The following is a 22755-nucleotide window of genomic DNA, read 5'->3' as shown; positions in this document are numbered from 1 at the left end:
ACTAATACGTGTGATATAGTTCTCAATGTGGTTGAAACTAGTTCCTAGCAGAGAGAGTATATATAATTATTCGTATTTGAGTCTGGAACAATTATCGTCTATAATTATCGAGCGTATCTCCCACTTCATTTACACAATGTAGGTTTTTTTTTCGGTATTGGTCGATTGCATTAAAATCGCAACGGCTCTAGAGATTATCGACACGCGAAATGGCACATGACGTTAATGAAAGCTTTTCCCTCGATTTCATTCCAACTCATTTACTCTTTAAGTGTACATCGATGTATTTATAACGGCACTCGAAGAAAATCAAAATTTAACAAAATACTTTAATACAATATCTTATTAAAGAAGGCAAACATCAAGCTAACGATTGCAATTTTACGGATAATTTACCATCATTACCGTATCTTTCTAACGACATGAAATATGACTGCGAATTACCAGCGAGAATTAAGATCGCGAAAAGGGAATTAAAGGGATATCTTGATATTTTACTATTATTTCTGTTAATTAGTTAATATAAGTCAAGTAAGACGCATGATTAATAAATAGGTATGGTTTTTGTTCTTAATCAAGAAGAAAAAAATAAAAAAGAACGTTGTCTTTGTCATCTTATTCTCCAAAGGGTTGAAGTATTTTAATAAAACTTTGATTCTATTATAAAAGAGAAAGAGAGAGAGAGAGAGAGAGAGAGAAAGGATGATCGATCGATGTAGTCGAGAATAAAAATGTTCAACTTTGGAAAGTTAATCGTTTGTACGTTGTCCATCCGCAAGATACTAGACAATTATGCAAACTAAACTTTTGAGTAAAAAAACTATAGAATGGTAGAGAAAGAGAGAGGGAGAGGGAAAGGGAGAGGGAGAGGGAGAGGGAGAGAGTTTGAGATAAAATAATTCAATTTCAGATGAAATTCTTAACAAATAGCAAGAACTTACCCTTTAATTATATCCAAAGTTCTCCTCGGAGACATTCGATAGAGATGTAAGATAGGTCCTCGTAAATTGATTAACAGAGAAGGATTAACAATAATTCAGAAAAGCTCGTATTTACGCGGACAGCCAAATCAAAGTTTATCGATAAACACTCTTTTCAATCACAATGCGAGGGACGTTTATTAATGCAAAAAGGGTTGACCATTCACATGCTGTTATTGTTTTCCATTCGATCGTCTTCCATGCGTAAATATGATTTCATAATATTTCGATTTTTAATGAACGTACACGTTTTACTTAAATATTACACTGTTTATCAATAAAAGGCGCGTAACCAAGTTGAAAAATGAGTAAATTTTCAAGATTCATTTGGACGCGTGCTGAATCATCGTAAACACGAGAAATTTCGTCGATCGATTTAGGCGGATTAAATACGCATTTTGATTACTCCTTCGCGTTTATCAGATTTAACAAGAAGAAAGAGGGAGGCAGGGGAAGAAAGTGCGAGAAAGATAGACCACGGGACAAGACGTCGAATAGAAACTAACTTTCAAAGGTTCGCCCGCAAAGTTTCTACATTCATAATTGTTGTAAGAGCTTCCGATCATTATTATTACCCGCTAAGAATTGAGCTTTCAATGCAATTTAATCGAAAACTTGAGAGCGAAGGATAGAAAGAAAGAAAGAAAGAAAGAAAGAGAGCAAAAGTTGGAGAAAAGTAAAAAGGGTGCACGCCTTTTAAAGCACGCCAAGGCAAGGGTCGAGGTGAAAGAGTAAAAAAAGAAGAAGAAGAAGAAGAAGAAGAAGAAGAAGAAGGCTGTCAAAGAGAAAAGGTGGAGAGGAAAAGGACTGTGGAGGGTAGATGGAAAGTACGTGTCTTATAAATTTACTTCGAGTAGTTTGTCGTAGCAGTTCTTCCAATAATATTGAACTTGCGTACGCTACGTGCAACCGAAAGGAAAGATAAATATCGTTCTGTTTGATGATTCAAATTATATGTCCGGTAATCTCATTTTATTTTTATTCTTCTTCCAAAAGGGAAAGAAAAATTGATCGTACGTTAAACATAAAGATTTATCACGCACATTTCTAGTCATTTGTCACGATAAGATTTCTAGTAGAAATAAGTTGACATAACAAGGATCGAATTAACAAACGTCGAACTTTTTGATAAAACACTCGCGGCATACTCCGACAAAAGTAGAAATGTTTGTTGGAAAATGGAATGAAAATAGGAGCAAAAACGAGGAAAGCTTTTCTCGTATTTTGAGTACGGATCGAGGGAACGAAGAGCGTCGCGACGCGAATTGCACTGACTCCCGTAGATTCTCCGTTTTCCGCAGAAGCTTCCACCCCCTCCGCAACCTCCTCTCCTTCTTCGAGTTTCCCCTCCCGCGACAGGTTTTAGCGCAAGCGCCCGTACCAAGTACGGACCCTCGTGTTTCCTCCTAAGTACGATCGTACTTTAGGCCATAGGACATCCCCATCGAATGCTAATATTTTTTTTTATTTTCTATCTCCTACGCTTATCGCTTATTCTTTCCAAACTTTGTATGATTTAATGACCCCCATTACACATTTGTACTACAAAATAAGAGCGAGCTTTTTACTCCGAAAGTCACTGTATATATATTCTATGCAAGTGACTCGATTTAAATAGATGGTCCGATTTCGCGAACAAACATATAGAGATTTATACAGTGCAAGCTCGTTTGCTTTGAATTATGTACATAATGATAGACGAAATCGGTGTTACGTCGGGTGAAAGTGCAATTGGTAATATTACCACCCGCCGTGCACATCGACATGACTGACTGAATCCAAAGCTTTTGGTTTATTCAACATAATTACACGGTTATATATCGAGCGACAAAGCGTAACTATTTCTAAATTATATACAAAAGTAAAAGTTTAATATAGGTTTAGATTATTACGACAAATAACATTAATGAAAATCTTCGATAAGATATACTCTCACTAAATAGTCGATACAAAGAGAAGGCTAGGATTAAAATGACGTGAAACGCACGTAGATAAAAGCAACGATCGTATGTCTGTGTCAGTGTCGTCGTCGTCGTCGTCGTCGTCGTCGTCATCGTCATCGTCGTCGTCGTCGTAGACGATAATTGCTGCACATCGATCGAATCTATCTTCTCTCTTTCTCTCTCTCTCTCTTTTTGTTCGTACTCACTCGTAACCTCACTCATTCCCTCCCCCACTCGTTTAGCTTGTTTTGAAAAAAACGGGGCCGATGGTTAAAACGTATTTTGCTGATCGATCTCACGCGTTTTCGCATCAATGCGGAACATCGAGCGGAATAAGTTGCTCATTAAATTGAAAAATCGCTTACGGCCCTCGAGAATTTCATCGAAAAAGTCTGGCTGGCGAACAGGTGCTTTTCTCTAACGAAATGCCTCAGGGGAGAAATAAGCAATGGAAGTCGAGGATGGTCGGGTAGATGGGAAGGAAAGAATTTTTCACCGATCAAAAGTCGGAACTGGTGTTGCATAGGGGATATCGTGGAAAGCGTTGGTAACAGTTTAGAAATGAAGATTACCCATGGGTAAGCACGCTTCGTAGTTTAGATAGGTCTCTTCTCTCTCATTATTGCTCGCGTATCGTTGTGGGTGCTACTCGTTTGGTAGAGCCACCGAAGAGGTTAGAGGGCTGATAAGCCTGCTGGGAGTTGTTGCCTACGGATCCCACCGAATTGCACAAGTTTTAATTTCCTCGAGCGGGCCGCCGCATCGGCGGGCGCAATGACCAAACTTATTGCGGACGAACGTGTTGCGAGTTCCAGCCGCCTGGTTATTGCCTGACTCAAATATGTTTCAAAGACTAGAGACGGCGTTTACGGCGTTTATGGGCGCGACGTTACCGAGATGATTGCAGGAGAGGTTCGAACGACTCCTAGCGTTAGCTACCACCACATTCGACTCTACCGGACTTTGAAAAAAGTTAGAACCGAAGCGTGTTTCATATATCGTTTCGTTTCTCCTCGAGTACTCCTATATCTCTCATTCCTCACCCTCAACAAGGATGGATCGGAGAGTCCCGCGAGACCGAGCTTGGTCTCGATGGAAGCTTGTAGAAACATTTCCGACCAATTTTTATCCCGCGCCTCGATATTCCACTAAGAGATAAAGAATCAAACGGAGAGAGAAAGATAAAGATTTCGCTAGAACGAGTCGAGTTCATCTGCAAATCTGAAACTATGCCAGCCGGACGGAATTACGTTTGAATAAATCGGAAATCGACCGATTCTCTCTCTCTCTTCCCTGATACTCTCCGAGTTGCGTGAGAGCACGGAATTTGCGATATCGTTTCTGGAATTTCGTCGCGTTTAAGAATGTCAGAATGGAGCCAAATATTAAAATATCGAGAGTCAAATGGAAAAGAAAGAGGGCTAGAATCGATGTAGTTACGATGACATTTTCAGTGCTATTCATGGTAGTGGTAATGACGAAACAACCTATTGTTGTCAAAGACAAAAAGTTTTTCAATTACGTCCTCGTTCGATCGATATGACCCGCCTAAATGGAATTCCACGAATGTTTCGATTCTTAACACAGTGCTTTCCATACACAAGCGAACGTTTGATTTTGAAACAATTCCTTTGACGTGGACGTAATTACGTGTTCCTTTGAAAAGTATCGAAGTAACTTCACTTCTTGTAATGCTCAGGTCACTGTAAATACTTTTTTCTCTTCTTTTTTGAAATGTGTATTGCGTATTTCGCATTTTTTACCTTTTTATCCCATTTTCTTTCTTTCTTTATGGAAATAAAAAAAGCGAAAAGAAAAAAGCGAAAAGAAAAAAGAAAAAAAGAAAGGAATATGAACTGTACGTATGCACGATAAAATAAGACATTTTTCTAAAGAGAATAAAATATTTCGTTCATAAAAGTATATATGTACATAAATGTAGGTAAATAGATAAATTGTTGGTATCCCCTACGATCCTAGTTTCGTTGCATTCCTTTATCTACTTCACCGTTTTATTTACATTATGTAAACTGAATACAAGAGTAATATTACATTCTTATATGAAGGCGTGTCAACGAGGTGCTCAGTTATACCGAAAATAATATACATATAACGTGTAATAACGTTTTCACAAAAAAGTGTTAGAAACTAGTTAAACTGTATTTCGTTGGCAAGCGAGTTAATTAATGCAACTCGCGTACTTGATTCATCCCTTGAAGTTACTTTCTCACGTTTTGTTGTTGGCTAATTCTCTCGGTAGAAAGGAGAAAGAGCGTTGCGTCAAGGTAGCGTCAAGGTAGCGTCAAGGTAGCGTCAAGGTAGCGTCAAGGTAGCGTCAAGGTAGCGCCAAAGATAGAAGATAAAAGATAACGAAACCTGAAAGAATATGAAAGATAATCGAATTTCTAACAACTAAATAACTTCTATCGACAATGAAAACCTAATATTACAATGAATACTCTTAATAGTAAGAAATACGATAGCAGTAATGACGAGAAATCATACTAAACAATGACGATAATAAAAAAAAGTTCTCCTATAAATATAGGAAAAAATAAGTTGATCATTTCTTAACGTTTCCTTAAGCAAAGAAAACTTTCTTCCATGGATCCTACTTTAGCTCTTTAATCAGTCGAGCACATTTTTCTCCCGTTAAATGGCGATTCTTTTATCCCATCTACCCTCTCCCCGCTATCATCCTGACTACGAAAACTAAGTGGAGCGGCGGTTCTAAGAACCGTAAGAGGTACGACCGTGGGAGAAAGTGAGAAGAAAAAAAGGTAGAAAGGTTGGAGGTGGATAAAAATAGTGGCTTTATTCGGCCGCGCGTATAAACTCGTATCCCGGTGAAAAAATATTACGAACACTTAGCGTTGAAACGTAGGTAGGTAGGTAGGTAGGTAGGTAGGTAGGAAGGTACCTAAAGGGCGTAAAGAAAAAACGAAAAGGGGAAGAATAAAAGAAAGATGTTGGCTTGTTGGTCTCACGAACAGGCAATTGCACTGAATTTTGCATTTTAATGAAGATACCAGATACACGAGCTTATATTAAATGAGAAAACACTTATTCATCGTAAGATAAAGCACCTTCGAAAATGGTTACCGTTCAAACCACGCACAAGCATAGAAACTTTTCCAAGAGCTAATAAGATAAAAGGCCTATAGGATATCGGACTTTCTCAGCTCGCAAGAGAAACTCTTGCAAAATAGTGAAGGTGTTGCATGCATTGGAAATCGAATGGAACGGGAACGGGAACGGGAACGGGAAAGGGTAAGAAAGGAAGTTTGAAGATGAAACGATTCGATTCGGTTCTATTCGATTTGAAATTCGTGCGTTACCGAAGGCACGGACTTTACCTATAGGGAGAAGTGTTAAAGAAAGGCAATGGGGAACGATACTTTTGGAAAGTTTTCGCGTTAACGTCAACGTTCTTACGATTACGAGGAGGTTAGGAAAAAGGATAAGGAAAAGAAGAAAGTATATTATCCTCGTAAGATAAGCTTTAAGAAAAACAATTTCATCTTTGTATATATAGAAGACGAGAATATTTTCTTTATTTTTTCTTTATTTTTTCTTCTACCTTTCGACGACAATTCCAAGAATTACTCGGATATTTTGCTTATTTATTAAATTAGAAAAAGGAAAGTGTACTTTGATAACTAAAATTAAAGAAGCGGAGGGACAATGTTACGAAGTATGTACTTCTAAGATTCGAAGCGGCGGTCAAGTATCTTTGCTAAACTTCCGCTCTAGGAAAGTTCCAAATTCATCTCCCTTGGTGCATCTTGAGAGAGAGAGAGAGAGAGAGAGAGAGAGAGATGGCTTACAGTATTAGCGGATCGTTCTAATCTTCCAATCGATCCATTTTATACGAATCGACTGACTCGTCGAAACAAGATTCCTTTCATAACGATGAAAACTAATGAGATTGCCACCGAGAAGGAAAACTTTTACCGGATTATTATTATCAAAGTTATATTCTGCTCTCTACGTTCACGATTTACATTGAATTTTCAAACGAACGGAGATCGTTAATTACTTAAATTTATATACGTTATGAAAGAATATTGAAAGATAATTTTATTATAACTTGATTCGCCACAAGTATCATTTTCGTATTCGCATTCAAACGTTTTCGCTCTTCTCTATCCGCGAACGTACAAATGGATTATTCAATTTTAAAATTAATAACTTTTTGTAAGAACGTAATATATACGGTGGTATATTCTTTTCCTTTTGATAGTAAAAGTAAATGTATTTTACTATAATATAATTTCCTTTCTAACGATTAGCGAATTAATCTTTTTTATTATTTATATAAAAACGAAAGAACGAATTTATTCAAAAGAATGTAGAAAAATTATAAATTACTTTTGGTTAGCATAAAAATAATGTAAAAGAATAAAAAATAGTTTCCTTTGGACATTTACAATGTGTCAGACACTGCCGAAACAAGCAAACTCAGTTTCGTTTCTGAGTTTGGAAAATTGGGAAACTTGGTTGTTGTTTGTTTCGTTATATTTTTCTTTTTCTTCCGCTTCGAGTATTCTAACCGTTCAACATTCTCTTCCCTCTTGACTATATTCCACCATGTTTATCTTGTATTTAACATTTCCGTACTTACGTTCATTTCGTTTACTTTTATGTCTTTAGTGATATGTATTTCGTTTCATCCTGAATATAATTGAAAACTGTTGAATAAATATGTAGCATAGGATGAGAGATTAACATACGTAATACGTACATTCAACTAAGATCTAAAAAAGACAAGGGAGAAAAATATTTCGTTATTTTCATCGCGTTTTATCGCATTCAGTACATACATGTATTTATCGAGTCGGCAAAAACTGTCACTATTATTTTTTTGTTTTTTGTTTTTTTTTGCTCTCGTAAATTCGGTCTGCCTCGTTTAACGTTTGCCAAGGAAATCCTTTGCATCGAGGAAATCTCACGGGTTCATTTGGCAGTCTGGCTGTGTTGTGTAAACAGAAGCCAGAAACATCAAGGAAAGCGTGTCCTATGTGCTACGAACCACGCCCTTTTGCTACTGTTTTTCCACCAACGAAGAAACTCCGTTGGTGCACCGTAAAACAGAATAAGGAAATCACATAATTGCTGGGACATATGACGTCACTACGCGATTAATTTTCCAACGAATTTGCTTCGCGCAAACAATACGAAAAATGAATTACCGTACGGACTCGGTGCCCATGTATGTATACGTGTACGTGTACGTGTGTATGTAGGCACCTGGAACGTGGTGAATTTCGTATAGGATTTAATAAAAATTCGAAATCACGTTGGAAAAGCAATCAAGGATTTCAATTACACTGTACGATTTTCGAGCCCCTCCTCCATACCCTTCCCTCCCACTGGATTGTCGCTTTACGTTGAAAGGTATCTTACAGGTAGAAAAATACAAAGGGAAAGAAATCAACGGTACTAGGTAGGATTAAAAGAAATGCAAAAAGACTTTGGTAAAATAACAAAGAGTAAAGTACGGTCAAACGGATCGAATTGTTGAAAGTTTGACACCATCTTTCTGAACCTTGAAAAAATAATAATAATAGTAGTAGAAGAAAGAGTGGTGAATAAGAGGATTATAGACACTGACGACGACGACGACGACGAAGACGACGACAGAGGTGTACCAAGGAGAAAGAAATGGCAAGCATAAAAGGAGAAGAAGAAGAGGAAAGATGGAAAGTGGAAACTTGTAATCAGTGGTGCACGTCGATTTCTACCCTCGCACGATTCCCGAGAGGAACACAGGGCTTTGTTAAAGGACCGGGATAAATAAGCAGTTCTCTCGAGACAATACGAAACATCTGCTAACCGTTGTTGGAGGTACCAACTCGATCTAGAGGCAAAGAGTAAGAACGTGATAAAGAGAGTGAGATAGATAGATGAATAAATAGAGAGAAAGGACGCTCTTTTCTCGCACCGATGATTCTCAATTTTCGAGATTTAAATTATCTTCACTCTGCATGCACACCTGCTGCAACCATTCGATCTAGAAAAATGTATGCTCGAATCGTTATTGATATTACAAAGTATTTCAAAAGATTGCAATTACACGATCCATAGACACACGATATAAACCTTTTGTAAACCTTGATGAATTTATATTTCATAGATTTGAAATAAATGGAAAGAAAAGAAAACAAAAAAAGGTGCATTGCAGAAAAATTGATCACGGAATGAAAATGATTACGTAGGAAACGATTAGATTCTAAGTCTGGTAAAGTAAACGCACGCGTGTATTAGCAACACTATTCGCGATCGACGTATGATTAAAAGCAAGCTCTCTACAAAAACGTGTCGTGTCCGTTAACCGATGCCCTATCCCTTGCATCTCTATCACCTGGTATCTACTAAACCTATCTACTCCTCTACCTATACATATCTAACTACTACCATCGACGTTGCCTGGACTTTTTCGAGCGTGTATAATCCTAGCAGAGAGTAGTAGCGGTCTTTCCTCGTCCATATCAATTCCATTTGTCCAATATCGCGCTTACACGATGCAAGTACCGGCACGTTTGCTGACTCGACCGAGTCCCGTCAACCGAACGTTTCGCGTTTCGCGTTTCGCGTTCCGTTAGGACATGCGTGCTCCCGTACGTGCATCCATGCGTGCACCCATGCGTGCATCCATGCGTGCATCCGTGCGTGCATCCGCGTCAAGAGCATCCGATCCGGAGATGATAGAAGGATTATTGGTTTGACTTTACCGTTTACAAAAGCTTTTACTCGAACATACAAGTTTTTACATAACTTCTTTATTTTTACTATTTTACTTTTATCATTTCGTTTCATGTATAAGCGTAATTAGAATAAGATGCCAATAATTCTATTCGACGATTAAACAATAGCTAGGTTATTGATTAGTTAATTAATGTTTGTCAATGATAAAACTTTATTTCCAAGAAAAATAAAAAAACAAAAGAAAAACTAAAATTTCTTCTCGTTATATATATTTTATTTTTTCTCTCCTTTTTTTCTCGTTTTTCTTATCAAACGATTACGGTGTATCGGCGTGATAGCTCGTGTCGCGATATATCAATACTATTCTATCCAGGTGTGGAATAAAATTTCATTCAAAATGACAGACTTCGAAACAGGGATTTGAACAACTAGATTTATGCGATTCCAAGACTTATTTTTCCATCTCTTTTTCTCATCCCCGCAATCTTTTGTCTTCCATCCTCTTTCATCCTCTTTCATCCTCTTCCCCTCCTCAGTTGGATATTGCCTTGCAAAATATGCCATCATTACTTCCTACCCAATGGTGTTACATGAGAATTGAAAATGCATTGAAAATAAAAGAGGAATATGATCGGCTTCTTGGTTTGTGGTCCTTTCCCATGTTCTCCCTTTAATAAGGTTGCAGTAGCAAAGTGTAATCTGATTTATACGGCTGTTTTCCCCTCGGTGCGGAGGAACCTTCAACCTTCGACCCTCATTCCTCTTCGATGTCTGACCAACGTATTTCGAATCCCATAGGTACTTTGTCGTAGACGTTTCCTACATGACACTTAGGTAACGAGTAGGATCAGGTGCGAGCAGATGGCTCAGCAATATATTCCACGCCAAATTCCATATTTTCCTTCGAAGCTTCTCCTGATCAAACTTGCGATCTCATTAGCGTATCTAATTACTCAATCATTTAATAATCGTGAAAGTAGAAAGAGGTAGAAAGAAAAGAGGAGCGAAAAAGCTTGGCTCGAAGCTTTTAAAGGAAAAAGTAGTAAACTTTCAATTTTCTTGGCCATGTCTTGCTTACGAAGACGACGACCATGACAAGGTTCTCGAGTGTCCCATTGTTTTCTATGCCACTGATAAAATAACGATCGAAGATACCGAACTCCTGGAAAGAAGAACTTAACAAAATTTCTTCCTGTTTCATTCGCGAGATACGCTTTTGAAGAACTATTATATTCATTTAGCGCTAAGACATTATTCACGAGAACGTAAGTATAAATTAAAATAACGTCTTATGATAATAAAGAACTGACACATTTTTTTTTTCATTATAAAGAAGAAAGATTGATGTTATAATTTTCACATTAGCGACGATGATTTGCAATACGATTATTTTCATCGAAATAAAGTGACAAATTGTATATAGCATGGCATAGCAAAGATAAAAAGATTCTTTTAAAACGCAACCAATACCAGCAGAAAAATAATTATCGCCTAAAACGTTGTCGTAAAAATGCAAGCGATATTTTCATCCCCTTGCTTTAACAAAAAAAACTATGAACGAAACTTCCGTTGAAACGCGTTTTGCGAATTGTATCGAGGAAGATGGAAGCCGAAGTTTCGATTGATTTCGTTGTTGGTACCGTGCCGGCCGGTTTGCCACATTGTGGTTAAGGGAAATCGATAGACGATACGAAAGCCTGTGTTGGCAAGCGCACGATTATTCGCTTCAGAATTATCGACGTATCAAATATTAGAAAATTAGCCCCGGAGGAAAATGAAATTTATTTGGTGATTTCCGATAGTAAAGGTATTAGCTTGATTAATACGAGAACAAATGACTTTGTATTTAGGTAGGAGAACGACTACAAGGACAACCTAACTTGGTAATAGGTATATCCACCAATAGCAAGTAATCAATTATTCAAACAATACCTCTTGAAGCAAAGAAAATGAATATGGTCGGCTTTCAGCGACGCGAAAACGATTGTCTCGACATATATATATATATATATATATATATATATATATATATATATATATATATATATATACATATATGTATATACACATATACATCGACTTTCCATAGGAACAAATGCTGAATCAGGTGCTTCATTGTGACCCTGCAACATATCTGAGAGTATCATTAATCTAAGTTGTTCCGAGAGTAATGGCCACTCCTTTCTCCTCCTACGCGTGTGAAAGGAAAAAAGAAGAAAGAGGAAAGAGAGAGAGAGAGAGAGAGAGAAGGAAATAAAAAAAGTTCTTTCGGCGTCCAATTTCGGCTCCCTCTTTCAGGATAATTATCCTTGAATCGCATTGGCCAAGAACTTGGAGCGATCGATCGCGTTATCCCACCAATACCCACAACCAAAATCTCTTATTTCGAAGTATCTACGAATAAATATTCTCCGTTGCCAAAGAAGGATATTAAAATGTTATCGTAGGGTGAGGAAACGAGGACAATAGAATAGTTCGCCGTTGGAAAAACATTTAGTTGAGAATTTGAAAAAGAGACTACAATGTAATACACGCGAGTTCGTAACACGTAAAGCGTAGTTTCGCGTTGAACAGTTTTGCCGTTTCGCCTGTGGCAGTTGCATCTTCGATTTGTTCTCTAGCGAAAATAGACCACCAGCTCTAACGGAAGTACTGGAAAGTTTTCGCGAGTACGGGTGTCGTGTCTGTACTTAAACTTTACCCGTCAGATTCTCTCTCTCTCTCTCTCTCTCTCTGTCTCTCTCCCTCTCTCAACGTCGGTCTACTTTCATGAAAGTGGAAAAAAGTATGTACGGCCGAGTAAAGACGAGAAGAGACAAGAGGATTTCAAATGGAGTGCTTGTCAATCCTTAGATCGACCTATCAAAGAAACGTTCGAATATGATTTTTCACAAATGGGTTCGTGGCGATGGACGTAGCATAAAATAGATAATATCGGAAAGTTTATTTTTTGCAAATAACAATTAGGAATTACGAGAATAATTATGTCTTCCAACTTTAACATTATTTACACTCCATTTACCGGCAAAGAACGATATAAAGTATAATCCAAGCCTGGTGCTGTGGTAGTTTAGCGATACGGTGAAGTAGGCGAATCGAGGAAGTAAATTTAATGCCAAGAAAAAGAAAAATAGTCGAGGAAAGGAGAAACAACAACGAGGATAAGGTAGAATGAGATAGAAATGGCATAAGAGACGGTAACTCTTCTCACGGCAAAAGAATCATAGAAAACGAGTAGCTAGATCCCTGCCAAATTTCCAATGCAGCAGTAACGGCAAAGCTAAACTCCACCTCCCGTTATCGCGTTTGCTACTATTGCCGTAGCTGCTACTGCTGTTGCTGTTGCTGCTGCCACAGCATAATGCGATGATCCAAGTTTTCGTTGCTACGCCCGAAGGTACATAGAATCCAGCAATACGGTAGGTAACATTGGTCAGCTCTAACACAGTGGGTGGATACTGCGGATGGAAAAGATGGAAAGAAAGGAGAAAAAGAGGACCACTTAATGCCACGATTTCGTTTCATCGGATTTTATTTTGCTATTAGCAGATGATAAAGCCTTCTGCTACTCGAGGAAGAAATAAAACGATACTCTACTCGACGCGACGGCAGTTTGGAAGAATTGCAGCAGTTTCGCAACTGTTTTCCACGCTCCAGTGTGCTTTTGGGGGTAACCCTTCGCTACCCTCTCCCTCTATCTGCTACGGTTCTTGTCGGAGCTCGAACAAACTTTTCGTTATTATCGCTTTTCCTTGGACGAACGGTGGCACCGGTCGGCCGAGAGAATCGCAAGAAAAACCTTGGAGTTACGAAAGAATGCAGTCATCGTTTCTTGCGCTGCTCTTTCGTGCTTGCTCTTTCGTGCTTGCTCTTTGCTTCTTACGTTTCGCGCGCTTCTCGGGCTTCTTTTCTTACCATCCTTTGTATCACTTATGTCGGAACCTTTATTACCCCTCGATTCCGTTATCCTGGACGATCGCCTCTTCTCGATTCAACAAGAAAGAAAGAAAACGAGCGAGAAAGAACGAAAAGATAGACAAAGAGAGAGAGAGAGCGAGAGAGAGAGAGAGAGAGATTAAGAGCCAAGAGCCAAGAGCCAAGAGCCAAATAAACCGTCGGATAAATTTCCAATGTACTTTTTTTTTTTTTTCAAGAAACATCAAAGCGAATTCTTTAAATTCGAGAAGTAATATCGATAGCTAATATCATTTTAAAGAAATCGATCAAGAAACGCTTTATTGATATCAACTTTAAAATATTCTTATTATTATTTCTATCATCCGTCATTAAAATTTGTCTAATAAGATAGAAAGAATCGGGAGAAAGATAAAATGAACATTTGGATGATATTCGCGAATTCCGTCTAACTAGCTTATTTATGCGGAATATTCATCGTTCGAGCAGAACGAAAGCGTGAGAATTCTCCAAAGGGTGTTCACCCTCTCCTAGTCTGCTGATCGATAATGGGGGAAACGGCGGATGCTTCTCAGACGCCGCCGATTTGTCGTCGTTCAATTCTATTCATCTTGCTCTCTCGCTTCTTCTCGCTTCTCCTTTCTCAACGACCTGATTATTCTTCCCCTTTTCTAACCGTGGTGCACTAAGTTTATTTTCTCTCAAGAATCTTTAATTACGCGGTTCTCACCTAATGAAGCGGGTTTTCTTCTAAAATAGAATTAATTAAAAACACTAAGTATATGTACGTCTTCTATTCGTGTATATGACAGCTAAACTATTTTATCTTTTACCATCTATTTTATCTTTTCAATGATATCTCCGTGTTTTTATTTGTTTATTTTAGTCATTAAATAATCTTCAATCTTATCCCTTTGCGAGTACTTAGTTCTATCATGATGATGATCCTCTAATCAAATATTTATCATTCAAAGAATTATATTTTACAAACTTTTAAGAGATTAGCCTGAAATGTTTAAAAGTAATTTCTGCAATGGTATGCAGAAGACTGAGTGTAAAACTATTAAATTTGATTAAGGTAGTTTAAATTAAAATGAAAAAAAAAAGAAAAAGAAAAAGAAAAAATAGTTGGCGCAAACACGTACATAAAAGTACAACATTTAGAAAACATCATGATCCACGAAGTATTTTTAAACGAAATTGAAAAATCTCATTTCCATCTAAAGTTATAGCAAGGAAAAGCTATTCGCGATGGTGATTACATAAGGAACTCTTTACGGTCGCATCTATAAGAAAGAGATCAAGAATGTTTGCATTAGTTTCCATTCGGAGGATAAAAAAAATCGTTGCAGAAATATTATTATTTTAATAATGGTATTTTCCTTTCAAAAACGATCGACTTTCAAAGCTTCTTCTGTTTTTTTTCTTCTTTTTCTTAAGTAAACGAATTTTTTCTTCACGTGCCGACGATTCTTGCACGAGGTTAACGCGAATATAAAGTTTAATAAGGCGCGCCGATCATTTTTGCAGATCGGAAGGGAACGTCGTAAGAGAGGACAAGGCCAGCAGGGTTCCTACGAAATAACTCCTACCATTTTTCTTTTATTTCCTTTTCTTTTCTTTTTTTCTCTCTTCCTTTTTCCTTCTTATTCTCTTGCAACTACGTTATTGATGGTAGGAACTCTCCCACTCATCCTTTTCCACCCTATCTCTTCTGCAGATTCTCGATAAACCTTTACGATAGGGTTAGAGGCAAAAGCTAGTGAAATTTTTGTCGTCGGCGTAACCTTTAACCCGAGCGTGGGAAATCAATACGTCGGATCGGAGACATCAGAGGGGGTTACTCATTTCTCTAAGGAAAAAGAACAAAAAAAATATGGTCCTCTTCTCTATCCAACGAACCGAAATAAAATGTAACACTTTTTTCGAAAATAAAAACGGATTCGCGTTAGTTTCCTTTCTACGATGGAAAATGAAGTTGTTTCAGCTGATCAAAAGAAAAGAGAAAGAATAGAAGAAGGGGTGTAGGGAGAAAAAGGTAGAAGAGATAAAAAACTATTCGAAGTAATTATTGTGTCTGTAAAATTTGCAATAACAAACTCGCTTGTAAATGGTTCATGCGTTTGTTATCGGTGTTCATAGATTTAGACAAGTTCATGAATAATACAGATAACGTGGAAAACCACGTCGTTTATGCTTTCGTACAGCTTGCAGAGAAGCGAGTACCAACCAACCAACCAACCAACCGACCAACGAACGAACGAACGAACCAACGATACGAGCCAACCAACCAACGGTAGTAAACTTTCGACATATCCTCTTTAAAATATAATGTCAGAGAGTGGAGAGATAGCGTGCTAATCTGGTGCCAGAGGCTATCGAACCAATTTTCCTCCTACCCACTCTACCATTGTGACAGTTAAAGTGCAAAAAGTGCATATTTTTAAATCGCCATAAATCTTAAAGCTCTGCCTTAATGCATATAAAATATGTAACTTGTATGCCTCTTTTCTCTTCCGTTATATTTATTTTTTCAACTATGAGCAAATTCTATCTAATGTTTCCTTTAAAAAGTAAAAAAAGGTCAAAGAAAGATTAGAGTTGGAAAAATAAAATGGTACAGACGAGAACGATAAACGTTTTCGAGTTAGTGTATTGAAAGAAATGATTCATTAGGTTTTTAGAAAACGCAAGAACGATTAATCGATTAGAAGTAGTTTAGGGAGTTGCATGTGAAGCAAACGGCTCGATAAGTGACGGGAAAGTTTTCCGAAGAACAGCCGGCGACTACGGTTTCTACGTACATGACGTATCCAAAACGATCACGTATCCCACGGTCGGCATCGTGCGATGTTAAATAATTGTCTCTACGGGCTCGAACCGTTTTTCGACGTTTTTCGACGTTTTTCGACGTTTTTCCAAAACAATAATGCCAACTCGTAATATTATATCAATGTTTCTTTACTTTTTTTCTTCTTATAACTTCTACTCCCTCCTCATTACTTTTCTTCCTAGTCTATTTATTTTTCTACTTTTTCTCGTCATATTGGCGAAAATTCAGCGTAAAATGAGTTTCAAACAGCCACGACGCGTCGTCCGATTTTCCTTTCCTATCTTCCATTATTCTCCCTCTCTTCGTAATTTTAATTGCCTATATCCATATTTCCGGAAGCAGTATCATACCCTTAGGGGTTGAAAATCCATTTCTCCTGAATTTCAGCTTCGATTCTTTCTCTATCCTTCCTTCTGCATTGCACTCTCTTGGTAGCACATATTATCAACTTGGCGTTCACGTGTCTACTCAACGCAAGGAAATATAACGACAGGAACTAACTGTCGTGCTCGTCGCATGAAGAGGGGAATGCCAACGCCGCAGGGACAATATTTTCCAGAATCTTTCTTGATTTCCTTTTCCTCCTGGGAAATTCAACGAACGGTCCGTTTCACTTAGGCCTACAAACAAAGTAATTCAGAAATTTTGTCGCACGAAACCTCATTCGAACATATTATTTCTCTACTTTTTTTTCTTCCAGAGAGAGAAATCAATTTTTGTTCTTTTTTCTTTTTTTTTTTTTCCATTTTCTCCAGATACACTTTTATTAAATTTCATTTGGAAAGAAAAAGTCCAGCAATTTAGAAAGACGTGGCATTTGTAGAAACGATTTAAACGTAGCTAACACTCATATCATGCTTGATACGTGACTTAGGACAGTGGTCAATTTACGAACATGAAGAAGATTTTCACGTGCAATTAATTCGAATACAGAGAACTGTTATTCCTCGAAAATTATTCTCACGACGTTGATATCTATATTATTATTGGCGTTAATTGACGTTTCTTCTATGCATAAATGTTACTTTCGAAAATGATGGTCTACCTAATTGTACTTGCACCCATATTATTATTATCGCACTTACTACCAAAACATTGCTCATTTTTTGCTCGATATTCAAGTAGACAAGTAGCAAGTAACGATCTGTTAAATTCAACGTAGGTTCGTTTCACTGTTATACTAACATAACAACGTACGTAGTTTATTCGCATCGCATAGAGCCATTAACGGTTAAACGTTGATTTTCATAATGACATACATTATGTTATTATAAACATGCTAAATATAGAATATAAGCAAGAACATAGCAACGTCGTTGGACGTAAACACTCGACAATTGGAATTTTTCAACTTAGAACTTAGTTAGAATGACAACCGATTTTAATGAATGTCATTGACACGTAAATTGATTTCATCGACATTGAGATTGAATCACGTTATTTCATTTATTTGCACGTTTTTGTCAGTTCCAACTAGATTCCAATCGTGAAAATATTCCAATGATATCATTTTCGTGCAAAACGTGTTTCATTAATTATGTGCTAGATTTTCATCGTTGAAAGTAAAAAAGTCGCTCGATAATCATGATTTCACAAAAATGTTGAAATGTAGCTTTCTCTTTCGTCAGAACGTATTGCTTTAGCGATAATCGGACACACAGAATTAACGCAACATGCTCGTATACGACCTGACGAAATTTGCATAGGAGCATGTCGATGGTACATACACGAAGGAATCGCGACGCATGCAGACCAATCAAATTAGGCTAACGTTAATGTCCCGTCTGATACTATCTAAATCGATCGAGTTTGCTCTTACGTGGGACGAAAATCGATCAAATTGAATTCAACAAAATTGTCGTTCCGAATGATTGACGCTCTATATTTCTACGCAATCTAATTTTTTTTTTTTTTTTGTAAAACTTGTTTTGCTACACTTTCGCCGCTCCACCAATTATTACTCATATATACTTTTACCAAACTTAAAGCAACTCGATCTTAAAGCAAGTATGCACTATATATACGTATTTACATACACACATACATCACACAATGGTTGTTAGTTTTGCTCTCTCACGTCGAATATAAAGAAAAAATTAGTGCAAGAGATATGAAACTTTGAACACACACATAGTGTATTTGACAAAATAAACCCAATAACAAGTGACGTGATATCTAATAAATGTATATCGTTATCGAAGAAGAATTTGACTGGTTTAAAATTGTTCTTTTTCTTTCTTATGTTTTTCTCTTGTAAAAACGTGACCTTGTTAGACGTTCTTTTTTACACGGAAAGGTAAGAAAAATGGAAAAAGAGAGGACGAGCGTCTCTGTAATATTTCAAGGGCTATTCCGACACATGGCGCACCATCTTCAACGTGCTACGTTTTCCTTTAAAGCGTACGCGCTACCAGCAACGTATGTATATGTATCTGTATATAACATACGTGTATATATATGTACCTTGCCGTTGCTTATGTTCTTTGTACATTTCCACCGAGTGTTTTCCACCTTCCCGCGAATGAGACCGAGAGAAAAGAGAATGTCGTCGTAAAGGTTTTGCGCGGCACGTTTTGCAGTCCGTTCGTAGGCAAACAAAGTTCTCCTCTATAAAAGATTCTACAAGGTATTTGACACGTGCCAAAATAAAGTACCTATGTAAGCAAATATCGATCCTTTCTAACATTTATATATATATATATATATGGTAACTTTCTTTTCAACTCGAGTGTCATGAGCGTATAATTATCGAAATCTATATAATTATAATATCTTTTCAATAGAATTAAATAAGTGCAAGTAGAAGTGCACTTCTATTGTAGAATTGTATTAATAATTACAAAATTAAAAATGAAACATTTGAAATGTAGCGTACCGGTTGACACGCTAACCCATTGTGGTTAAATTATAATAGCTGGTACAGTTGTACGTTGTAGAGCTAATGTTAAAGGATCTCCTTACGACTAGACATTGCATTGCTATGTCTCTCGTCGTAATTATAGTTGCATTTAAGTAGAGATGCGAGCATCTAACGTCGATTGGCCTAGATACAAGGGGATTATCCTAGACACGAGTGAGGCTTTACGAGTTGGTTCGTAACGTGGAGCGATGCTTTACGCTACGTTCCATCGGTAAGATGATAGCTAAAAAAGAACAACGTCACGGCAAACACAACAGCGTAGATATTAGATTTTCGACAGCGTGAGAAATCGATCCTTGTGTAATAGAAAATTTCCTAGGAAACCGCCAATGAGAGAGATAATATCGCTCTTGAAAATATCTACTTCACCATCTCCATTTCTCGAGCGAAAAATCTGCTCGAGATTGTTAGGCCTTTACTACAGAGAAGTTTTAGCGGATAAAAAAGTACGTTCCTAGAGGACGTTCCATCGAACCTTCCTTCAAAGTACCATCGACGGTCTGCGGACTATCGGTAAGAAAGACGAATGCATTATGCAAGAAACAGTTCGTGTTACGGCACGAAAGAGCTGGACGAAGAAACGATTGGAAGGAGAATGAAACTTCTAGTAACCGTGTATGTGTGTGTGTGTGTGTGTGTGTGTGTGTGTGTATCTCTGTGTGCACATATATGCTATAGGTAGGTAAGTGTCATAAAAGAAGAAAAAGAAAAAAAGAGGGAAAAGAATCGGAGCGAGGGTAGAAATGGTAGGATATAGCAAGGATTTGCATATCATTTTATAAATTCCGAACAATGTACCTTTCCCTACGTCCCTTCTTACATAGCCTTACTGAAATTTGTAAAGGTTGATGTCTTTTTGTGAACCCGCCCTGATATCTCCTACCTAAATGACAAATGCTCTTCTATAGATTCCAAATTCCCATTTACACTTTTTTCCGATGTTCCTCATTGCGCGAAAAACTGTATGACATTATCGATTGATTTTACCGTTAGACTAATGTCTCATCAGGCACATTTCTACGGATATTGTTTTCCGATGATATTGATTTGCAATTTTTCTGATACTGAAAAATACTGTTCAACGACGACATCGTTTTATTTATTTAACATTGCATTCAGCCGACAAACTTGAAATATCAATTCGTTGCATATTTTGTTTTGTCCCTTTCGTGTTGCTTTCCATAAAATAATCACAAATCCTACACAGTTTGAATCAGAGTTACGTCAGAATAATTCAAATAAATGTAAAAGATAGTCGAATGTTTCGAATTAAAATTTAGCATTTTTTCTGGCAAAGTCCTTCAGCTGAATCAGTTTGTATCGACAAGTATCATGACGTGGTGCTTCAGAGGAATGCCTTTACGATGTTTTACCTAGTAAAGTCAGTACGACGAGTACTTAAGAAAATGAGAACTTTAATCTTGACGCGAACGTCGCTCTCTGTTTCTTGATCCGTCGAAAGTGCTCTTCTTCTTCTCTTCTTCTTCATCTTAAAAAAAATACCAAATAAAAAAGAAAAACGTATGCTCTATTATCATAAGTCCTAGTAAAAGTAAAGTTTATTTTTCTATAACGTTTGATACACTTAAATGTGAAATCGAAAATGAGAACGTCAAGATAAAATACGAACCAATTCATAAAATACATGAAATATTTGTCATTGCGAGTGCAAAAGCGTAAAGTGTGTGTTTCGAATTTCTAAGAAAAGCTAAGATGATGTACAAACACGCGCGCACGCACACACACACAGAGAGAGAGAGAGAGAGAGAGAGAGAGAAGAATTTACGAGGTATCTATCATAAAAAGAAACAGAAAAATTCGTGGACGTTCGATACCACCTCGATATCTTACTTTTTACGACTTACGAATAAATATTTGTTGTCTCACCACTTTTAGAGTCTTTTCCAATGACTATCTCAATCACTCTTCTAACAGTATTTTATCGTTCTTCCAGTCTTTCAATCTCAAAGCCTAAACTTAATGAACGTTCTGCTCGATCGCTAAAGGAATGAAAATTAAGAGGAGAGAATGAATCCTTTCGAATCTCTTAGTTGTTACACTCACATTTTCTTCCACAAGATTTCACTGAAAATAGGAAAAACAATTTCACAGATCAAAAATATCGGGTCCAAAGAAATGTATCTACTGCGACGAAAAGCAATCGTACAGTTTTTCTCACGAAAAAGTAAAGGGAAAATGAGAAGGGAGAGAGAGGGGGAGAGAGAGGGGGAGAGAGAGAGAGAGAGGTATATGTCGCGTTCTTCGGTAAGGGTTTGCAATCCCTTCGGTCCACCCTTTGCGAATCTCGCATTCCAAGCTCTTCTGGGCCATTAGTACATGTCGGAAACATAGTTTGAGAGAGAAAAGAAAGTGGAAAGAGCGTGCACGCCATACGTAGAAGCGAAAGAAGCCGAGAGAAGCAGGCTGGAAAGATGGAAGAGTCGGGAAAGGAGGAAAGAGAAAAAAAAAAAAAGGGGAAAGATAGAAGAGAGGTAGGGGTAGAAACATCTCGTACTCGTAATATCCGACCGTCTCGAGAATACAATGAGAGTTTGGATGAGGCAACCGCGTCTCCGTGTCTCCTCTCTTCTTCTCCGTTTTTTTTTTCCTTTTTTTCTTTTTTTTCTTTTTTCTTTTTTTCTTTTTTCTTTTTTTTCACTGCTACGCTATTTGTCTCTTTTCTATTTCTCCTATGCTCCTTCTCCTTGTTTTTTTTTTATCACTCTTTCTTTCTCCCACTCCTTGTCATCTTTAAAGAAAAAAAATGGTAAGAGAAGCTAAAGAACGTGGTAAACCAAGCAACAAAAGGTTTCTTCATATCCTTTAATAAACGACACACGCGTCCGCTTGCATTGCGCGCAATTGCTTTGTAAGAAATGCTAAATTAACAATAAAAGAGCGAGAGTTACTTGCAACACGGTGGACCGAAAGACATTTAACCTTATCGCTAAAGAAATTTAAGAACAAAAGTATCAATCCCACGCTACTTACTTAGAGACACCGTGCGAATACGGACGACTACGTAATGCTCGTTTTTTCTAGTCGTACTAGTCGGTCATTATATCCGTGCAACTTTGTTAAGAAAGTAACTTTCGCTAAAGTATATTTTTCTAAACGATATTTATTCGGTTTCTATTGTCAAAATGTCTTCATGATCTTAAAGATCGTCTTACAGCACTTTCGCACGTTTCTTCGGTTTTCACGTAACCACAAGAAAAAGAAAGAAAAAGAAAAAGAAAAAAAAGAGGAAAAGAAATGGTAGATGCTCGTGAGCCTGTAGAACGTGGCGCGGTCCCAAAACGAAGAAAGCTCGGTTTTCACGAGGATAGAGAATGGTAAAGGAAAACGGAGATTCGAGCAGCTTGGAACGTAGTCGTGAGCACGTTTAAATACGAACGAAGGAACGAAGGAACGAAGGAACGAACAAAGAGAAGGAAAGGAAGACGGGTAAACATC

General features: G+C 37.4%; 1 protein-coding gene and 2 long non-coding RNA genes across 4 annotated transcripts in view; 1 reads left to right on the top strand and 2 right to left on the bottom strand.

Moving 5' to 3' along the window:
- Positions 1-22755, bottom strand: part of LOC107072421 (uncharacterized) — a 163221-nt gene that overhangs the window by 129150 nt on the left and 11316 nt on the right. The window contains exon 1 of one of the 2 annotated variants that reach the window (XM_015332346.2): positions 942-2219. The exons of the other annotated variant lie outside the window; for it this stretch is intronic. The gene's annotated coding sequence lies outside the window, so the exon portion shown is untranslated. Of the gene's footprint in view, positions 1-941; positions 2220-22755 lie in introns of those variants that run through there. 2 annotated transcript variants of the gene reach the window in all.
- Positions 1622-22755, bottom strand: part of LOC149032331 (uncharacterized) — a 41529-nt gene continuing 20395 nt past the window's right edge. The window contains exon 3 of the long non-coding RNA XR_016176820.1: positions 1622-5299. This is a non-coding gene — a long non-coding RNA (uncharacterized LOC149032331). The remainder of the gene's footprint in view (positions 5300-22755) is intronic.
- On the top strand, positions 2454-22562 carry LOC149032332 (uncharacterized). The gene is made up of 2 exons (XR_016176823.1): positions 2454-5230; positions 5264-22562. It is a non-coding gene; the product is annotated as an uncharacterized LOC149032332 (long non-coding RNA).

This window comes from Polistes dominula, unplaced genomic scaffold, assembly GCF_049000335.1.
Source record: "Polistes dominula isolate Pdom_NZ unplaced genomic scaffold, Pdom_raw_medaka scaffold_35, whole genome shotgun sequence".
In the NCBI taxonomy this organism is placed as follows: domain Eukaryota; kingdom Metazoa; phylum Arthropoda; class Insecta; order Hymenoptera; family Vespidae; genus Polistes; species Polistes dominula.
This window is presented reverse-complemented; position numbering and strand designations above follow the sequence as displayed.